General features: G+C 41.1%; 1 protein-coding gene across 1 annotated transcript in view; it reads left to right on the top strand.

Moving 5' to 3' along the window:
• The window catches only part of ASTN2 (astrotactin 2), a 982181-nt gene that overhangs the window by 416945 nt on the left and 542485 nt on the right, over positions 1-22751 (top strand). The window lies entirely within an intron of this gene.

Genomic DNA, 22751 nt, shown 5'->3' on the forward strand with positions numbered 1-22751 from the left:
GGAAGGAAGGAAGGAAGGAAGGAAGGAAGGAAGGAAGGAAGGAAGGAAGGAAGGAAGGAAGGAGAGGGAGAAAGAAAGAAAAGAAAGAGGAAAGAAAGAAAAAAGAAAATAATTACTAACCTTCAACCTTCAATCCTAATGTCAACTTTGCCACAAATTTGCCATTTGGCCTTGAGTATGCCACACCATTAACTTCAGATTCCTTTTCTTCAACAAAGTGATGAGTGGGAACATATTTTTAGTGCAAGAAGAGTTCCTAGCCATCATATAGTGTAATTAAATGAGGAGATCAAGAGCCACCAAGGCTAAGCCCATTGCCCTGTGTCACACCATAAATTAGTGGCATGATACAAATTAAAAATCTAAATAATTTCTAGGATATTTTCCAGCTCAAAATCTATGTTTCTATGACCTTTTAAGCACTAATAACTTAGCATGTATGTATGATTGAAACAATTTGTAAATGGCATTTATACAAGTTGAATTTTCTTTCCACAGTTGATATGAACTTCAGTCATGTTCACCATTACATTCAGTTTATTTCCATGTCTTCAGCAGTCACTTTTCATTTGTAGTAGGATATGAAATGAGAATATACTGTATGTGGTTATGTCATATAGCAATCTTATATTGTACTAAATATTTCTAATGCTTACAGATTGTTTCTAGTATTTGCTGAGCTCTATGTTACTAAAGTTTAAAGGGATACAGGATTTTTATGAAGCTATAAATTCCAAGAATCTACAGTGATGGAGAAATTCCCTGTTTTGAAGGAAATGGTATCTTTAGGGCTTTGTAGGTGGTAGAGCATATATAGTGAAGTATGGTAATAAGTGGGTAAAATCCACAGTAAAATATGCTGATATTTGTCTATAGAGAACCAACTTTCTGGCAGACTGAAGAGGGGACATTTGTATATGAGTATATACATTATAGAAAGACTTGGTCTTTGCTCACCTTGTTTATTGCTGTATCTGGAAATGAAACAGTTCCTGTATCAATACATCTTTTCTTGGGTGGGTGGATGGATGGATGGATGGATGGATGGATGGATGGATGGATGGATGGATGGATGAATGAATGGATGAATGGAAATCAAGTTTCAGCTGCTAAAGTGTCAAAGCTTGTTCAGTGAGTAAGGTGTAGCTTCTTGTGTCAGCACCATGGAGAGTTCTCAGGGTGCTGACAATACGCTGGCTAAAGTGTGTGTTTGCTAAATTAACACTTTCTCAGGGATACCTAATCCTTTTCTGAAACTCACCTTCTCCCCTGCTTGAGCAGCACTGGTCTTTTCTGAACTCAAATAAGGTAAACTCTTCCCTTTATACGTTTAGAATTAGTCCTTGTTTAACCATGCTGCTATTCCAGAGAGCCTCAGCTGGGGATATCCTCCAGGAAATGAGTCTCTCTGATCCTCAGAACCCATATTGCTCTCCAACTCACCACTCATTTGTCATGAACTTTACTAGAACCTGAATTAAACAAAACTCATCTAAATTTATTATCGATTAATGAACATGATACCTTGTTATTCTGGCATGAAAGATAATGGAATTAAGCTTTTTAAAATCTTTTCCAACTAAAGTAATTGAAAAAAAAACAAGAAACCAAAGTTTTCTGCTTACATTCCATGAAACAAGTCAGTAACTCATAAATCCCATTCCTGTCATCAGATTAATCCATTTAATGCAGATTCATTATCTATATGTAGCAGATGGAGTGTTAGACAACAACCAAATACAGCTTATAGTCAAAAGACATATAATGGAATTTTGGTGAGATATCAAGAAGTACATGAACACTGAAGTGACAATAACAACATCTAAAATTATTAGACACTTATTGTGTATCAAGCACCATGCAAAGACTTTATATAGCTATTCTCAGTTATTATAATAACACTTCTAGGTAGTTATTGTTGCTTCGATACAAGTAGCTGTGTCTTAAAGCAGTTGATTGACATTCTCAAGGTCATATATTTACTAAGTATCACTGCTGGGATTTGGCCAAGCTGCTGTTTTAAGGAGTTGGCATGTGAGGAAATTTGCTTAGCATTGAGAAAAGAGAGGCATTCTGGGATTCCCCCTTTGATAGGTATTTGTATAGAATTCTCAGAGGCAGGCATGAATCCTTTGGACAAATAATTGACAGATTAAGTTGACTTGAAAAAAACAAAAATACTGAATTGAATTGAGGGCAAGGAAACAATACAGAATTGAGAGGTAGAAGAAACTGTGTGACAGCATATATGAGTTGTAGGGAAACTACTTTTTATCTCTGTTTGGTAGTTTTGATATATTTGGTTTAAATGTGTTATAAAATGTTATGTTGTAGAAGATGTTTAAGGTCTTTTAAGAAAGGACAATCTGTGTCTAGGATGAGGTCATAAAATTTCAGGGAGCCTGCAAAGCAAGCAACAGGCCTGACTGTTAAAAAATTTAGAAGGTCAAGAAGGTTAGGGTAAACTACAAAAGAGACTATGAAAACTTTTTCTTATTGGGAACTTGCCAGTCCCATTGAAAGTCCAAGGCAACCTTTGCTTCTGAACTTGAAAGAAAAAGGTTGTCAGAGATCTGAAATCTCACACCACAAAGCTGCATATAGGAAGAAGGTAGCCTGAGGTATTTCTGATGATTATACGTACAAAAAAAGGGAAGTGCTCAGCTTTTAAGACCAGATTTTAACATCATAAATACAATCTACTGACATTTAAATTAGAGAGTATATTTAATTTTATCCAAAAACTATGTTAAAAAACATGTTGGTTTTCTAAAAATGGCATATGTCCTACTATTTAAAAAATAAATCCAGGAAAGTTCTAAATATATATGTAAAACCTTACAATAAATATATTATCAATAAACAAATGTATGGGAAAAAAGATGATAATGAAGCCTAGGTTGGAATTGAGAGTGTTAGTAGAATATAAAGCCATGTTGTAAAGAGTTCTATATTTGTTAATGGTGAATCACTTCTTCTAGCCAATGTAATTGCATTAGTGATGGTGCTGTTTCTTCTTCATGGGACAATCTGTTCCTCATCCAGCCCCACTTCGTACAAACTGTGTTCTGTAGTTGGTTCACTCCTCCTTATCCTTCTTGTTTCAACTTAAAATGTCATTTCCTCAAGGAAGTGACTTTCTATACTAGTTTATTTCCCCAATGTGTTATGTTCCATTAGTGCTCTCTATTTTTCCTTTATAGTAAATAGTAATAATGGTGCACATTTATACAGTGGCAACTGTGTCAGTCACTCTTCAAAGCCTTTACATATATTATCTCATTTAATCTCTCAATAACCATGTGAGGTAGATGTGATTATATTTTAAATAAGTTAAGATACACACACATATATATAGTTTATGTACCACTAAGAAAAAATGCTGCCAATAATAATAACCATACTATACCATACTATACTAATAATTATCAGATAAGTCCTCATTTCAGGAATATTAAAATATGGGGACTGGGTGTGGTGGCTCACAACTGTGATCCAGCACTCTGGGAGGTCAAGGTGGGAGGATCACTTGAGGCCAGGAGTTCAAGACCAGACTGGGAAACATAGTGAGACCCTGTCTCTAAAAAAATTTAAGAAAATTAGCCAGGCATGGTGACATGCACCTATAGTCCTAGCCACTTGGAGGCTGAGGTGGGCAGAGCACTTGGGCCTAGGAGTTCAAAGTGTCAGTGAGCTATCATCGCACCACTGCAATCCAACCTGGGTTACAGAGTGAGACTCTATATCTAAAAAATAAAAATAAAAATAAATGAAAAATGAAAATAAAAATAAAATGTGAGAAGTTGTGTGCCTTAGAATTAATGTGATGAAATAGTGTTATCATCTCCTTTTACAGGTGAGGAAACTAAATCACAGTTAGTGGATTTTTCCCAAAGTCATTTAGGAAGTGATAGTGTCTAGATTTGAATCCTACAGGTCTGGCCTCAGAATTTACCCTCTGAACTACAACCCTATGCCATCAGCGCATAATTACAACCTGGAATGATACATGTATTTGTGTCATTCTGTGTTCAATTACTAGCTATCTAAAAATCTGTGTGCCTTATAAAGGCAAAGATTGTGTCTGCATTATCCACTGCTTTTTCCTCATTCCCAACCCATCGTGCAACACACTATTGATGTTTAAAAGTGAATGGTGGAATGAGCACATGAAAGATGAAATACTGAATTCAGAGAAAAACTCCATGGCCTCTAATCCCAGCTTTGTAATTTACCCATGGTATGACCTTTGACAAGTCCCCTTTTCTCTATGAGCCTCAAATTCTTTATTTATAATACAAAGGGCATTTCCATTAGATTTTCCCTGAGTACTCTCCAGCTCTGAAATTCTGTGTACTGAAAATCTTTACTGAAAGCCAGTATTCTGGCTTTGAAATATGTAGAATGAAGAAAACCACTGATTCCTGATCTCTTGAAGGATAGATAGCATGTACACCCATGAAACATGGACCAAGACAAGTGTTTACACTTAATAAGCATCTTGTGGTGGTCAAGAACTTGCACTCTGGATTCAAATGGATGAGGATTCAAATCCCAGCCCACTTGGGTCCTGCACGACTTTGGACACTTTGCTGACCCTTCCTACACTTCTGTTTTTCTCAAAGGTAAAACAGGGGAAAGATTATCAACACGGCAGACCTTGGAGGGTAATTATGAGGACTGAGCTAGATAAAGTGTATTGTGCACTGAGCACAATACCTGGTAGTTAAAGCTCAACAAACATTCGGTATTATCATAGCTGTGACTAAAACATGGATTGAGTGAAATGAATATATCCTAAAAAAAGGTCAGTTATTGTGAGCCTTAGCAATCAGGGAAAGCTTCCTCTGGTGGGGGTGGAAGATAATAGAACTGAATCATGAAGCAAAAGAATTATTGTGATAGAACTCCACTGTCCAATCCAGTAGCTATTGGCCATTTTTGGCCATTTAAATTAAAATATAAGCTAATTAAAATAAAATAAAATGTAAAATTTAGCTCCTCCGTCACATTCACCATATTTGAAGGTGCTCAGCAGTCACATGTGGCTGGTGACTTTCATATTGGAGAGATATAGAGCATTTCCATTGTTGCAACAAGCTCACTTAGGCAATGCTGTGACAGAGGGAAGAGCAGAACTACATTTCATATATATTTCATTTCATTCAAAATTGTTATTGAGTGGCAAAGCTGTGTTAGACACTGTGCTGTGTTTATGTATGGATATTCAACAGGAAGAAAATTCAGACCCACTGCCTTACCTAATAATGTTTAGTCCAGTGCAGAAGTCAGCAAACTATAGCCTACAGAACAACTGCTGGTTTTTTGTAAATTAATTTTTATTTAAACACAGCCATGCTCATTAGCTTACATATTGTCCATGACAGCTTTTGTGCTACAACATCAGAATTGAGTAGTCACAACCCTATGGCTTGTAAACCTGAAAATATTTGTCATTTGGCTCTTTACAGAAAAATTTTGCCAATTCCTGGTCTATTGAATTCCTTTAATGCTTTGATGTCCAAGTTGAAAAAACGGCTTTGGTATTTATTCATTCATTAATGTATTTGTTCATTCAGTGTTCAGTATATATTTATCAAGCACCTAATTTAAGCAGGATGTGAGGCTCTGACAGAAGAAACAAAACAAAACAAAAAAACTCTGCCATCATGTAACTTACATTCTTGTGGGGCAGGGGACAGGCACAGAGTTAAAATATATATAGTAATATAGTTAAAAATATATATATATATCATGTACATACTATATATAGTACACATATTTACTATATATACATTTATACATTATACTATATATACATATATACTATATATACAGTATATAAATTTATACATATATACATTTATACAGTATATGAATATGTAGAAATATGTACTATATATAATATGTGATACACTTTATAATGTTATTTACTAAATATATTTTATTACCATGTATACTAAATACAGTAATTTATATATTTTATTACTATATATTGTAACATATATTTTATTACTATATATAGTATCTATAGTAATGAAATTATATTGCTGTATATACCATATATAGTAATAAAATTATAGTGAATAACATGATAAAGTGTATCACAGGTTAGAAGATGAGGAGTGTGTGTGAGAAGCCTGCAGAAAGAGGGGGCTGTACATGTTGCAGAAATGGTTGCAAATTTGAGCAGACTGTTCAAGACAAGCACAACTGAAAAGGTGTGGGAGCAAAGCAGGCCTTGCGGGTATCTGAGGAAAGCATGGTGTAGGTAAAGGGGACAACCTGTGCAAAGGCTCAGAGGGGTGACTGTGCCTTGCATATTTGAGGAAGATCATAGAGGCTAATGTGCTAGGTTGAACTGGGTACTAGAAGGGTATTAGGAGATGGGATCACAGAGTCATCAGAGGACCAGAATCCCTGGGTGAGCCTTGCAGAACGCTGTAAAAACATTAGCATTTTCATTTGCCCTGAATGCAATGGGGAACCACTGGAGAAGTCTTAGCAGAGGGGTGACATCATCTAACTTCTATTTTAAGAGTATCACTCTGGATCTCTATTGAGGAAACATCTGTAGGAACAGAGGTAAACATGTTGGAAGGGAGACTAATGGGAGGACTGATATGATAATCCAGGCCAGAGATGGTGGTGGATTGGATCGGGGTGGGAAAAGCCAAGGCAGAAAGAAGCATTCAGAATCCAGATATTGTATTTAATTCTTTGCTTTTTAGTGTGCATCACTTACGTGCCAGGCATTGTGCTCAGTATCGGAGTTAGTTAGACAAAGAAGCTGCTGTCTCTGGCCCAGGGAGATTCTGGTGAACTGATTTCATGCTTTGACATCAGAGTTGAGGAATCTGCTCGTTGTGTGTCCCGCATGTGTTTGAGCTCAAGACCCAGTTTTTATACCATCTCTAAAGATAGGACCTAGGAGATGACAACACCAACTTGGGATGAAAGGAGAAGAGAAACACTGAAGTGGGTATGTGATACAAGTGAGAGGGTGAATAGAGCTTTGCTGATCCTTTTGTGAGGCAAGACTGGGACCAGAATGAACTGAATGAGGTGCCTCAGGCAAAAACTTCAAGGAGGCACTCATTCTTAGATGGTAACCCTGTCCTTACACAATTCTAAATGCCCTCTTAAATGTGGAAGGGAAAAATATTAATTAATGACGCTTGCCTCTCTACCCCTTCTGAGAAGCCTTTAAAGACTCCGCTGAGATGACGAATAGGGCTGAGCACTGTGGGGGCATAGAACAAAAGTCTCCAGGGGTGAGAGGAGCCCTACAGATTATTATCTGGCCCAAGGCTTCCTTCTACACCTGATTAGCTTGAGGTTTTGGGAGGGTTCGTTTAGTAATTCAATAACTTAGTGGCAGAGAGGAGGTTCCCACACTACCATAATGGTGCTTAATTTCCTTCCTCTTGAGAACATATTAAGCAGTCAAAATATTTTATCCTTGGGATGTAAACCCCCATCCTCCCAGCTCCAAACTTGAGCCATTACCTTTTGCATGGCCTCTTGCCACATGTGAAGATGGTACTGGTTTCTGCCATTACTTTTCTGGTCTTGTCTTGCAGGGATGTGCTCAGGTACACGCATTCATAGAAATAAGTGTTTCAGTGCAGAGGGTCTGGGGTATGTGAGTTCCTCATAAGTTTCATTAATGTCTTTGTTTCATAGACATCGACTGAGCCTGAAGATTGAGTCAGGCACTGGGGAGAGAAGCAAAAGATACACCATTGGCCCTTTCCAAGAGCTCATGATCAAGCTGCATGAATGCTGGGCTCTGTTTTAGAGAGGCAGTCAGGGCAACATGAAAAGAGCCTAGGACTGAAATCAGACAGACCAGGGCTGAAATCTTGCCCTGAATGCAATGGGGAAACCACTGGTGGAGGCTGAGCAGGGGCTCTGCCTCTATTAGTATAATTTTGAGCAAATCACTTAATTTCTCCAAGCCTCAATTTCCTGCTTTTTTAAATAAGATGGAGAAGTATTCACCTTTGTTAAGTTATTGTGACAATTATTATCAGTACAAAGTACCTGCTACATTATATGGAAAATATATGTGTTCAACATACGGAAATTATTGGATCAGGGACAAAAAGAACCCCCCAAAGCTGGCAATACTTAACACACAAAAGACTTAATCGTGATGAAATGGAAGGCATGAGGACAGATTTCTGTGCAGAAAGGACCTCTAGGAAACCATTTAAAACACAGCACTTAGCAGTAGCACTTGCCTTTTCTGGTTATTTGATACTGCCTGTAGGGAGCCTGCCCATTGCAGCACACTGTCCTCTCTCCTTTTGCTTGACCGAAGGCAGCATTTGATTCAGTGTGGATGACTAAAGGCCTCTGACTAGAAGGAGGAGTATGTGTTTGTGTGTGTGTGTATGTGTGTGTGTGTGTGTGTGTGTCCCCACCTTTTGGCTACAGTACTGAATGGTCTCTTATGTCCCTGCCTTTTGGCTACAATGTTGAATGGTCTCTAAAATTTCACTAGATGGTTTGTATTTCTACCAGAAAATGGGAGTATGCGATGGGCAGTTGGGGTATGGATTTATGTTGCTAACACCAGCACTCTTCCTTTGGACAGGGCATCCAGAATTCAAAATGCCCCACACAACTCAGGTAAGGTCAGGTGACCTTACCCAGTGTGGTGTAAACAGCCCATCACACTCTCCAATGGCTGAAAATGAACCTGACAATGAAGTCTGACTCTACAGTGAAGCCTGATACAGGCTGCTTAGACACACGTTGCTTAATTTTAATTATTCACAATGATTCTCCATTATATCCCAGGAAATGTACTGTAAAAATGTTTTGTAAAAGAATGAGAGCCTTGGTAATGGGAACCTGCACTGTTCTTCTATTAAATCATTGCCGGAAAGTGGGGGCTGTAGTGTGTGTGCTTGTTTGAGAGTGGGGCAAAGACAGTGGAGTGAATGGAAGGGAAGACGAGGGAAGAGAAAGAAGGGAAGTTAAAAAACTCTAAGAAAGGCTAGGTGCGGTGGCTTATGCATGTTATCCCAATCTTTGGGAGGCTGAGGGAGGCAGATCAATCACTTGAGGCCAGGAGTTCGAGACCAGCTTGGCCAGCATGGTGAAACCTCATGTCTACTAAAAAATAGAAAAATAGCCGGGCATGGTGGTATGTGCCTGCAGTCCCAGCTACTCAGGAGGCGGAGGCAGGAGAATCGCTTGAACCCAAAAGGCGGAGGTTGCAGGGAGCTGAGATCATGCCACTACTCTCCAGCCTGGGTGACAGAGCGAGACTTTATCTTAAAAGCAAACAAACAAACAAACAAACAAAAGAACTTTTAAGAAGAAAAGAAGGAAGGGGGAAATTGATTTAACAGGAAATGACTGTACTCTTTTTTGGTGACACCTTTACATGCTATATCTTATTTCATCTTCATATTGAACCTTCAAGTAGACAGACCATACTTTTTCTCTTTTATATTTATGGATAAGGACATTAAGGTGGATTTGGGGATTTTACTTGGACCTTTCTGACTCTAAACTCAAGTTATTTTTGCTGCAGAGCATTCTAAAAGAAAAGGAGACATAGAGAAAGTCAAATAGTAAAGAACATAGACACAGAGAGTGAGAAAGAAAAAACAGAAGCAGAGACCAAAGAGAGAAACCGAAGCTGTGACAAAAACACAAACTTGAGAAACAGAAAGAGACAGAGATGAAGAGAAAGAGAAAACATAAAGCAGAAGCAGGGCAGGGGGCCAGGCACAGTCTCATGCCTGTAATACCAGCACCTTGGGAGGCCGAGGCAGGGAGATCACCTGAGGTCAGGAGTTTGAGACTAACCTGGCCAACATGGCAAAACCCTGTCTCTACTAAAGTTACAAAAAGTAGTTGGGCCTGGTGGTGGGTGCCTGTAATCCTAGCTACTTGGGAGGCTGAGGCAGGAGAATTGCTTGAACCTAGGAGGTGGAGGTTACAGTGAGCTGAGATTACACAATTGCATTCCAACCTGGGCGACAAAAACAAAACTTGGTTAAAAAAAAAAAAATGAATATAATCAGAAATTAGATTAGCAAAGTGAAAATTAGCTGGGTTCAGCTGAATGTACACATTATGTAAAATGGTATAATATTCCAGATGGAAGAGACTGGAAATGGCAATCCTCTTGTTTCCTGGGGAAGCTAGCTGTGACCCTGACCATCTGCCTGCAATTGAGGCTGAGGTCACTCTGAGAAAGGAACCCCTCAGAGCACACAGTCCAGCTTCTCTCTTTTTTTGTCAAATTCCTAACTAGAGAAAAGCAAAGGTCCCAGTTCTCTCTGACCCCTTCTGGGTCTCTAGACTGCCTTGTCTGATGCCATGGGCAGGGCACACAGGTATGGCCCATTGCACTCAAAGTACACTCCGGAAAATCATTAGTATTTTTGCTACAATTGTATTAATGGAATTTGATTTTAAATTCTCAAAGATAGCTGCTGCTTGGAAAAAAAATATCAATGAATCTCTTTTGTGGAGTGAAGAACCCTTTTGCAAAATGAATAATTACCCTTGGCTTAATTTATTTTGTATATTTCACTTTGCTGTTTCAGGTTTTGTTCAGGCAGGGAATTGAATTATTAATCATCATGTGTTCTGAATGGTTTAAGCATATATTTTATCCTCATGATATTCTCATGAATAAGGGAGAACAGAGTTGTGTTCCCCATCTTTTAGGTCAGAATGATGAAACTCAGAGAGATGAGGTGGCTTGAGTAAGACCACCCAGCAACTTGCAGGAAAAGAGAGTTCCAGGATCCCATGAAGTGGGCAACCACATAGCATGATCTTATCTGCATTCCTTTAAGCTCCTATAGAAATATGGTAGATGGCCATTTTGATGAGACACTGGGTTGTGCTGAATTCATTCATCTTACATGGTACAGTTGCAGTGGGGGGCTCTGACTTCAGAGTCAAGCAGGTCAGGGTTCTAATCTTGACCCTGTTGCTTTCTTGCTATATGAACTGAGGTCAAGTCATCGAACACTGTCGGGCTTCAGTTTCCTCCTGTGTAAAATCAGGATATGAGCACCTGCTTCACAGGGTGGTTAGGTGGCTTAAAGGCAAAAAGGTGGATCAAAATTGATCATGATTAACAAACTTCATGAGCATCTCTTAGTATCTGCCTTTTTCTAAGTGCCTTTTTCTAAGAGGTCTGGAATAAGAGCCATGGTCAGGAAAGAACATTAAAGCCACCAGCTCCCTAATAATAGTCACAGCAATAGCAGGTGATACTTATGGAGCCCATTTTTTGGGTTGCTCAATGAGAAGGGCTGGCATGATTAACTTAGAAATAAGGAAGCTGAGTCTTGGGTGGAGACAAGAAGTTTTACAAAGTCACTGAGCTATTGATTGGCAAATGCATAGCTCTACTTCCATTCTGACTCCAGTGCCTGTCTCCTCTACTTTTAAACTTGTCTCTCGTCACCCTAACAGCTGAATTCAGCATTTGGGAATGACTAGAGTAGTTCCCCCTCATCCACTATTTCACTTTCTACAGTATCTGTTACCCACAGTCAACTGTGGTCTGAAAATATTAAATGGAAAATACCAGAAATAAACAATTTATACCTTTTATATTGGGCTTCATTCTGAGTAGTGTGGTGAAATCTCACACCGTTTTGCTCCAAACCACCAGGATATGAATCATTCCCTTGTCCATAGTATCCACGCTGTATATGCTAATTGCCAGTCAGTCACTTAGTAGCCATCTCAGTTATCAGATCTGTCAAGGTGTCACAGTGCGTATGTTTGGATAATCCTTATTTTACTTAATGATGGCCCCAATTGCGAGACTAGTGATATCAGTGGATTGTTATACTTGTTCTATTTTATTTTTATTTATTGTTCTTAATCTCTTGTTGTGCCTAATTTATAAATTAAATGTTATGGATATGCACATTTAGGAAAAAAACATAGTAAATATGGGTTCATTAATCTGTTCTCACACTGCTATAAAGAACTACCTGAGACTGGGTAATTTATGAAGAAGAGAGCTTTAATTGACTTACAGTTCCACAGGCTGTACAGGAAGCATGGCTGGTAGGCCTCAGAAAACTTACAATTATGGCAGAAGGTGAAGGGGAAGCAGGCACAATCTTCACATGGCAGATCAGGAGGGAGAGAGAGAGTGAAGGGGCCCAGTGGAAAGGGTTGCCCTGGCTGAGAACCTAGAGCAGACACCCTCATGGGACCTGGCTGGCAGCCTCTCAGCAGCCCGGCCACCCCACCTGGGTTGCACACATGAGCTGAGCTAACACCATTTAGTCCCCATGTAGCCTTGACTAAGGCTACATGCTTTTAAACAACCAGATCTCGTAAGTATCGTGAGAACAGCAAGGGGGAAGTCCGTCTCCATAATCCAGTCACCTCCCTCCAGGTCACTCCCCCAGCACCGGGGATTACAACTCAACATGAGATTCGGTTGGGGACACAGAGCCAAACCATATCAATAGGATTCAGTACGATCCACAGTTTCAGGCATTCACTGGGTAGGTTGGAACTCATCTTGTAGATAAGGGGGCACGACTGTATTTTTGCAGAGGGGATGTGGCAGTTATCAGGGACTGCTTCTTCATACCTGCAGAACCAGGGCAGGATTCCTCAGTGCACATTAAGCCTTCTGTCTGTGCCTGCAGTGTACCCCACTGAACCAGCAAAGCAAAAGGGCCCACCATTTTCCACGCACACCGTGGCCTGCCTTCGTCCCTGTTGTTTTCTCTGCAAAACTCTTAATTCCCCTGGAAAGGGAGTCAGTGCAGCCTGGGGACAGCAGCACCATCTCTGGAGCGGCACAATTGCTAGATGGATTCCAGTTCTGGCTCTGGCACACTTGACTTTGCGACCTTCAGCAAGCAGGGTACTACCCCTCTGGGCCTCTATCTCCTTGTCTGCAAGACGGAGTTAGTAATAGAGCCTACCTCGTAGGTTTGTTGGAAGGATCATGTGAGTTAATCTAAACAAAGAACTTCCCACACTGCCTGACAGGTAGTTATCCCTGTAGGTTTTCTCTTATTATTACTCTTACCCGCCCTTTTCATTGGTGAGCCACCATCCTGGGCAGAACTCAACAATCCTCTCTTGGGCTCCTATACCTCTTTGCGCACACTCCTCTTTTAGCCTGAATCACACGTTGTGGAGTGATGTATTTTCCTCCAAGTCTTCCTACGCCAATGCCAGCTGTTTGAAGGTAGGAAAATAGGATGGATTCATCTCTCTGCCTCCATCTCCCCTGTGCCAGGTATAGAGGAATTATCCAGAGAAGGGTAGCTGGTCCGCAGCAGTAAGATCTGGAACAGAGATGAATCGGGTAGGGAGGAGAAAAGGAGGAACTAACACAGCAGAAAGCCTGGAAGGGCAGCTACAGCTCAGAGGGGCAAGGGCACCAAATCAAGGAGGAAACGTGACTTCAGGGGGGTGGGGGGGAGGGGTGCAGCCTGGACAACAGCACAGCAAGTACAGCAGTGCTGGCAGCAGTCACGATAACGACACTACAACACACCAAGTGCTGCCTACACGTCTGGCGGTGCAGTAACTGTTTTTAATATATTGTCTGCAATCCCTGTGACAATTTTTTAAATCGGGTTTAAGATGCCCATTTTCTGATGAAGCCCAGAGCTGCAGTGATTGATGCAGGCCACAGAGGATTCAGCTTCCAATGGCCTTGGTTGCCAGGCTGACGCCTTTCCCCTTACCAGGCTGTGTCCCTCTGCTCTCCATGCCTTCCCAGTGCATCTGAGAAGCTTAGAGGTTGCAGGGCTCTGGGGTACAGTGAGGGTGGGGAGAAGCCAGCCTCTCATCAGCAGGCCCAGCTCTGTGCATGCATGTTAAGCATCCTGTGTTCATCAACTGAAGCCAGAGCCTTCTGGATTGTTGGAAATATCTGCTCTGTGTCCATTCCAGGCTATTAGTGAGATTTCTTCACCCCACTCCATCCTTAATCAGCCATGATTTTGCAGGAAGCTCTTTGCCACATGCTTTTCTCCTAGACACTAATACTATATAATCATGTGTGTGGTACACTCAGAGGTGGAAGAGGCTAGAAAGAAAGGGAATGGGGCCAGTGGAAAAGGTTGCCCTGGCTGAGAACCTGGAGTGGGGTCCCTCATGGGGCCTGGCTGGCAGCCTCCCAGCAGCCTGACCACCCCGTATGGGCTGCCGACACGAGCTGAGCCAACACCAATTAGCCCCCATGTAGCCTTGATTAAGGACTCTAATCTCTATCAGACCTGATCACCAGCCTGTGCCACCAGAACCTTTCAGCCTCTGATTATTTTTTCTTTGTGCTCTCAGAGGCGTGCTGATGAATGACAATGAGGGGCCAGCAGCTACAATGCAGAGTCCACATTTGTGTCAGTGCTTTGGAAAGAGCAAGGTTTGAAGGTCTCACACCAGCAGTATAAGGAAGAAAGGGACATCAGAGATACCCATGTGAGGTTGCTCAGATGTCAAGACCAGCCTCCTCACTATACAGATGGAGAAACTGAGCCCCAGGGAGGGAGGGAACTGCCTCAGGTCACACAACACATTTGGCTGAGTAGACTTATAAAGAATCTTCCTCATTTCATAAAGCTTCTAATTATATCCTCTTGTTATTTCACTCGAATCGTGTTCTTTGCCTACCAAGCCTCCATTTCCCCAAGCCCCCAAACTTATCCTGCTTCCTGAATCACAAGAGAGATGCTGATTTCAAGAAACAAGACCAGAATATGTTAGAGGAAGAATCAAGGGCTAGAATTTGAACAAGATTTGGAAAAGTGGGATATCCAAATACTACCTACTCATTTTACAGATGGGAAGGCTGAGGTCCAGAAAGGTAGAATGATTTGCAGAGGATTCAGGGCTGTAAAATGTATCCCCTGATGACATTACTTATACTCAACACTGCCCAAATTACCTCATTCTTTTACTAAATAATTGTTTGCCACTTAATTTTCCCTTTTCTCCTCTCCCTCTTCGTTTCGTCTGTCCTTCATTAACTTTGTCTCTCTCTAGGGCTCAGGCTTTGCTTGAGTGGGATCTCTGAGTGGTACCCGTGGGTAGAACCAAGGCAGACCTGCTGAAAGAAGCTTCAAAGGGTCTGAAGGTTGGTCTCAAGAGACCCTGCTCTTACCAATAGACTCAGAAAATATTGGAGCATAAAAGCCACAGGGAGGTAGAGTTATTGATAAGGTTGGAAAAATTGGCTGGGGCCAATAATGAAAGACTTTGAATGCTAGACTGGTATATATGACCTCTACCCTGAAGGCAACTGAAAACCACTGAGAGTTTTTGGGGAAGGCTGTGGGTACAGCTGTTCTTTGAAAAGATAACTGGCCAACAGTCAGATTGGATGTAGGGACATGGAAAATAAGTTCATAGCACATGGACAATGCTGAGGGCCTGAACTAGGCCAGTGACAGAGAAGAGAGATGGGAATAAATGGGTCTGGATAAAACCAAAGAGGTAGAGTCAGTGGGATTCAGATATCACTCAGATGCTGAGGGTACAAAATAGGGCCCAGTTAGAAGTTTTTCTGAAGTTTTCAATTAGGAAAGAAAGTGGTACCATTAGTCATAGAGATGTGGACATCTAGGTTTAAAGTACATCAGAAACTTTTGCCAAAATAATGCTGCATAGCAATCATATTTTATTGTCAACAACTATAAGTAAGCATCTTTTTCTCCTTTGTCACACATGTGGGTGGACTGATCTAGCCAGCACTCAGCTGCCCTTGGCTCTAAGCTGAGGATGAATCCAGATCTGTTCCACACATCTGTCTTCCTTCATGGACCAGCCACAGCCTGGAGGTGTTTTTTCTCATGGCAAGAGGCAGGAGTGCAAAACACAAAGCCTATCCACATAAATACATTTCAAACTTTGATTATTTAAGTCCTGGATGTCATCATCCCATTGACCAAAGCAAGTCATATGCCATGTCTGAAGACAAAGGGCAGGAAAGAAAATGTACTCTTCCCACAATTAACCGTGGCAAAGAAGCAAATGCATAATTAAGTACTGCAGGGAAATGACCCTCAGTGTCTCACACGTGATCATTGTCAAAGGCAGCTGTCCTTGTTATTGTCCTTGTGGTTATATTTGTTGTTGTGGTGTTTGTGGTGGTGTAAGTGAGCATGAGCTTTGGAGACCTGGCCCTATGACCTAGGGCAAGTGACTAGTCAAGTCTCAGCTTCAGTTTCCTCATTTTACAAGGAGGGCATCAGTACCTTCCTCCTTGTACTAGTCATGGCTGTGACATGCAATGACACATGTCAAATGTCACACACCATTTTTAGCACAAAGCAGACCCTCACAATGTTATGCCCAACCCATGCTTTGCCCACTACCTGCCTGGCCTTGAGTTGAGTTACAGAGATACAGAGGTGAAGAGGCCCAAGGTGGCCCACTTGGAGTCAGAATGGGGAAGGGTGCCATGTTTATTGCTCTGAGGGCCCAGAGAGATGCCTTTTCAAACCACAGTGACAAGAAGAGTAAATAAGAAAGTGAACAGCAGGCAGCGTCCCTGGCCAGTGGTGATAAGTGATGACTGACTTAGAAGCAAGTGAAAATGGAATCATAACAGAATGACAGGGTTTGGGGAGGGGAGTCAGACAGCCAGGATGGCTTATGAAGGAGGCTTTGCACTCTCATGGGCAAGCCATGAGCTCCTCTGTACTGCTGGGATGGAGGAGGCAGCGGCCTCTAGCTTATGCCTTGTCCATACCCATACCTCCTTCAGCAGGGCCTGCCACGGACACAGGCAACATGTCTTCGTAGCTCTGGAAACCCAGGAACACCTTTGGGGATTATCTCATTCAAACTCTCCTCAGCTTCTGCGACATAGTTAGATCTCATTTCACAAAATATTTAAAAATTAGCTGGGAATGATGGCACGTGCCTATAGTGCTGGCTACTTGAGAGGCTGAGGCAGGAGGATCCCAAAAGCTCAAGGCTGCAGTGAGCCATGATTGCACCACTGAACTCCAGTTTGGGCAACAGAGAAACACCCTGTCTCTAAAACAATAATAATAATAATAATTTTTTAAAAACACCCCAAATTACAGATAAAGAAACTGTGGTCTTTTGGGTTTTGCGAAGGGCATACCTTGGATTTTTGACCATCCTTCATTCTAAGCACCTTTCCTTTCCACTAAAACAGCATAGTGGATGGGCCCCTCCTACCCGAGAACAATAATTGTATGGACTCAAACAGCCGTTGTGTCCTCAGCAAGAAGAAATGTGCCAAAGACCGTGCTGAGGATTTTTCAAATACAGCGCTTGATCCTTTCCACAGGTGTATGATATCAGCGCCAGTACAGATCAAGGAAACAGGCCAGGGAGAGAAGAAGCAATGTATCGGGTTCTTACAAACTTGAAGTGGCAGGCAGATCCAGGATTTGAATGCAGTACATGGTGATTTCAAGGCCCACTCACACTCTGAACCATTTCACCAGCCTACTGGCCTTATGTGATTAACAAGAAGGCATTGTCCTGTTTGGAAGAGCCTCACAGGAGATGAACACAGATGGTTCATGATCAAGGCGTTCTGTTGTTTTTACCCAAGAGTTTCTGGACTGAGAATGCATACAACATAGAAAGAGACCTCAACAAATGGCAGCCTGGAGACATGAAGACTAAATCTTTTAAAACCAGCACAACTCATCTACTGCTGATAACACAGTTCTGGTAACTAGCCAGATTGAAAACCATCTAATTGAATTCCCTTATGAGAACCAGTATAACGAAGAGAGTGAATTCTTTTTTTAGGTCTCCATTATTAACAACACATAAATGTATGTCTTTAATGCACTTATGGGCATTTCAAATTCATTTTACTGTTTAAATAATACCCATTTGTAAATGCTCTCATTTTTAGAAAACTTGGTAATATCAAAAAAGCCTTTTGTACAAAAAAATTGCTACAAAAGGCTTCAGAATGCATTGAACTATTGATACCACCAATGCAGCAAAAGGACACTGAAGTGGCAGCCGAGAGCCCTGGGTTTTCATCCTGGCTGGCCCAGAGGCTAGGCCAGTGATTTGGACAAACTCCTTTACTCTCTTAGCTTGAGTTTCCTCTTCTGAATAATGAAACTGGGAAAGTTTGAACTAGCTGGACTTCAAGGGTCTTTTCTGCTCTGATGTGAAATAAAATTCTATTTTAGACATTTCATCAGCACTTGTGTTTGCACTCTTTGTTTCCTTGGCAAATACCTATCTTGGATATAGAAAGTTTCTTCCAGTCCTCAGCAGAGTCATCATTATTCTAAATGAACTCAGCCTAAATTCATGGTAGTCATGATATATGTATGAATTCACTAATTCATTCATTCAATAAATGACTTGCCTACCCTTTATCATGCACTATACTAATTATTAGAATACAGGATGATTAAGAAAATGTTTTTGCCATCAAGAAATTCCCAGCTTGGTGGGGGAACAGGCAAGTAAAAATTATTGCCCTGTTCCATTGGCATAGGCATTACTATTGTGACATATATCCCTTCATCTATTTAGCATTTATTTACTGAATCCCTACTCTGTACCAGGCAATGCAGGAGGTGCTGAGATGCAGTAGTGAGCAAGGAAGGTACTAAAGTTACAGGGATAGGGAGTGTGAAAGTTCACAGTCAGCCCGGTTACGTGCATCCCTGGAGAGCTGTTCTTTGATGGCCTTGCTGCTCTGGGTGTGCAGAAGCAGAGTTGAAGAAAGGACTCACCCAGGGAAGAGGTTAACTACCCTCAGCTCTGGCTGTCAGAGGCTTTGCATCTGACAAGAAGGAAATGCCTGGTTGCAAACAGTGGAGATTTAGCTGAGCCAGCAAAATAGGAAACAAGAGTCAGTAAAGCCAATACCTACAGCGTTGATGGAGATCTTGCTAGAGACCCAGGCTGCTGCTAAGAATGATTGCAGCTGAAACTCAAACAAACAGTATCCGGAAAGCAGAGGTTGGGGATTTGGAAAGGCAATGCAAACAGCTGACTCTTGGTGCTCAGAACTGGTGTGTGATCTACTCCAACCTTCCATTTTACAGAAGGAGAAACTGAGGCCCCGAAAGGAGGTAATTTGTGTCTGTACATGTCTAATATGTAAGGAGTTAGGGGTGATAGTTTTGTCTAAATGTAAACATATATCAGAACCCAGTGGCCAGCTTGGAATTAAAGGGAAGGAAACACTTTTTTTAAAATTCAACTTTTATTTATATAGGGGGTACATTTACGGGTTTGTTACATTCGTATGTTGCACTCATGTAGTGTGCATAGTACCCAGAAACTCACTTCTTCACCATCAACTAATTGTCACCTGAGCCACTAGCTTTATTCTTTACTATTTCAATTTGTTCTTATACCAGCTCTAGGAAATGGACATTGCTATCATCCCTATTCTGTAAATGAGAAAGCTGAAACCAAAAAGGTGACTAAGGCCACACAACTAGGGAGAGAGCAAGAGGATGGGACCGTGTCCATCAGCTGCTAGCACTCAGGGGCTTTTCCGTCTGCCTACTTTCTGTTCTCCAGGCAGCCTCATGGGGGTCTCCAGGGTGAATGCCTCTTAATTGCAAAATATGTATTTGTTGTATAATGAGCATCAGTAACTAATGATCCATTGTGAGTCAGGGAAAACTTGCCTGGTAAGCACACAAGGAGGAAAGAAAAACATGGCAGCACCCTTTTTCTGAATAAATTTCTCAATCTCACCAGTATTTCCAAAACCGAGAGAAAGAGGAAAGAAGTGAACTGTGCTATTTCCTGCAGGTCACTGCAGGAGAGACAGGGACCTCAGCCTTTGCCCTTTCCATAAAGAAGAGGGATCCTCCTTGCTGGCCCCTCCTCGCCCACCCCAGCCTGACTTCCTGCTCCTTTGCCAGAGGTAACCATTTTACCTCTGCCATTATGAATCATGAGGCCTGTGGCTTGTGGCAGATCATAAATCAGTCCTGGGAGTCTCGAGGACAAATCCCAGGACTTTTAATCTTTAATATTAGACGTGTTTAAAGTGGTGAAGATTTCATGAAGGAACGGTTGCATTTTAACACATCATTAGTGACTCCTGCCCCTCCCCCCTTTGGTAAATTATTTTCATCCACATTCAAGGCTCTTAGCCTTTTCCTTCCATTCCCCTTACCTCTGGCAACAATCAGTTCATTAGGTAGCAGTACTTACAGCACTTCCACTTGGTGGAAGACCCTAGGCGTGATGCTGCAGGGGAGGAGTGCAGAAACCATTTTTACCTGTGAGCAAGCCCTCCTTGTTTTTCCCGTAAGCAGATAAGACGAAAAGGACCTGTCTTCTCTCTCTCCTTGTGTCTTTCAACAATCTCATTCTGAATGTTTTGAATACTATCTCTGACCTATTCTTCACTTCATACTCTGTCTTACTACCAGTTTTTGTTCAGGCAGCATTCATGAAGCGCAGCCTATTTGTCAATGGGTGTTGGGGATACAAAGATGAAGCGGCAGTGTCATCTATAAAACAAGTTACGGTGTTTTTAAACACTCAGAATGCTTCATATAAGGTCAAATATATAACACTTACAGTTCTTCAGAGAGAACAGTAAGTGTACTTGATGAATACATACATTTCAAAATCCAGAGTTAAGGGTGATAGTTGTAGAACCCGTGTTACCCTAGTATTCTATTTACTACAATATTTTGTTTTAGTTGTATAAAGTTGAGAAAATCCTGATTCACAAAATATGTAGTTGCAAATAGCATGAGCTTGTTGGCACCTTGATTCATCCTCAGTATCCTTTTAGATGAAACAAAGATAACAGGAGATTATTTTTTTTCCCTGAAGCCTGCATAAAATAAGTTTATCTGGCAACTGATACTTTCTTCAGTATCCTAAATTCTGGCATGTGATATCTGAAAAAAAAAAGTGTTTATTCTTGTTTTTATATTTTTAAAAATGTAAAAAGAAAACTTTTAAGAAAAAAGTAAAATGTAAAATTTGCATAGTCCCAAAATCTCTGTGAAGTAATACATTTCCATGGACATGATTTGAAAACTTTTGGGTCCTATATATCAGGATCACTGTAGGATCCAAGGGTGACAGGTTTATCTGTGTGTGTGTGTGTGTGTGTGAGAGAGAGAGAGACATACAGCGAGAGAGAGAAAATGTGATTACAAGAAGATGAGAAAGAAGACAAGCCAAACTCATTAACCTGGAAATTTACCAGAGCCATAACAGATAGTTGATTATTCATTCAACTCATATTGTTAAGACCGACCCTATTCGAGGCAGTAGGCAAAGTCAGGGCGGTTCCTACCAGCATTTCCCAAGAGATTTTCCATAGAATTATAATCCTGTGAGTCATTCCACCAACAAGGCTCCCAAAGGAAAATAAGTTGGTGAAAATCGTGTATGTATCACCCTGATGGAGAATCACACTACACTGGCTTTAAGGAATGAGGTAGTATTACCCAAACACATTTTTAAATAGAATCTATTTTTGGTAAACCATCTTTAAGCATCCCACAAATACACCTTAGAGAAAAAAGCAGTAACTCATTAAATCAAAAAATGTTTTTAGGCCAGTCACGGTGGCTCACACCTGTAATCCCAGCACTTTGGGAGGCTGAGGTGGGCAGATCACTCAGGAGTTCGAGACTAGCCTGGCTAACATGATGAAACCCCATCTCTACCTAAAATACAAAAATTAGCTGGGCATGGTGGTTCATGCCTGTAATCCCAGTTACTTGGGAAGCTGAGACAGGAGAAGCACTTGAACCTGGGAGGAGGAGGTTTCAGTGAGCCGAGATCATGCCACTGCACTCCAGTCTGGGTGATGGAATGAGACTCTCAGTCTCAAAAAAAAAAAAAAAAAAAAAAACCCAAAAAAAGAAGAAAGAAGAGAAAAAGAAATTCTATACCTTAAGTATACAGTAGAGAATAAATGACAACAGGTGGGAGTAGGACAGAGAGATTCTGAAATCACTTCTAGGATTCTGGACTCTGAAGATATGCTAGGAAATGGGACATATGCTGGCCACTTGAAATGAACTTGGCCAGTGAGAGAATGTACTTAAGGCAGTGTATAATGCTAGCAAGCATTCATGCAACCAAGCGTAAGCCATGGCCCAAAAAAAAAAATAATGGATGGATGGATGGATTCATGAATGAATGGATGGTAGGGAAAGAAATGAAAAAGAATGGCAAGAGAGAGGGAGAGGAGAAAAGAGGACAAGAGAAGAGATGGCAATAGAGGGAAGGGGAGGAGGGGAAAAACAATTTTAAAGTGAAAAAACAACCCAAAATAAAACCAGGAGACTACAGACAGGATTTTTCTGAAGGGAGAAATCAAAGGTTTCTTGGAGATAGTGACGTTTAATTTGGGATTTATGGAAAGCGAAGACCTCTTCATTCAGATGGAGATAATTCAGTTTTCTGATTATACCTCTAGAATAAATGCACTTTATCATAATTTTAATATTTGAAAAGATGACCTCCATTTGTAGCCACCTGATCACTTCCTGTTTCCCTGTCTTAAGTTGTGAGCTCCTTCAGCAGCTGGATTACAACTTTGACCTCTGTATCTCCACTGCTGAGCTGAGCGCCTGTCAGAGTGTGGCCAGGACTTGTTGAAGGAATAAATGAGTGAATGAACAAAGGAATAAACTCTGTTAACCACAGTGGTCAATGGACCAGATTGCCTTCTTTCCATGTGCCTTTTCTAAAACTAAGCGGCTCACTTCATATAAGTCTTGGGAAAACAGGCAAACCAGAGAAACACCTATTTGGGAAGACTCTAC

Source organism: Colobus angolensis, unplaced genomic scaffold (assembly GCF_000951035.1).
Source record: "Colobus angolensis palliatus isolate OR3802 unplaced genomic scaffold, Cang.pa_1.0 Scaffold301, whole genome shotgun sequence".
In the NCBI taxonomy this organism is placed as follows: Eukaryota; Metazoa; Chordata; class Mammalia; order Primates; family Cercopithecidae; genus Colobus; species Colobus angolensis.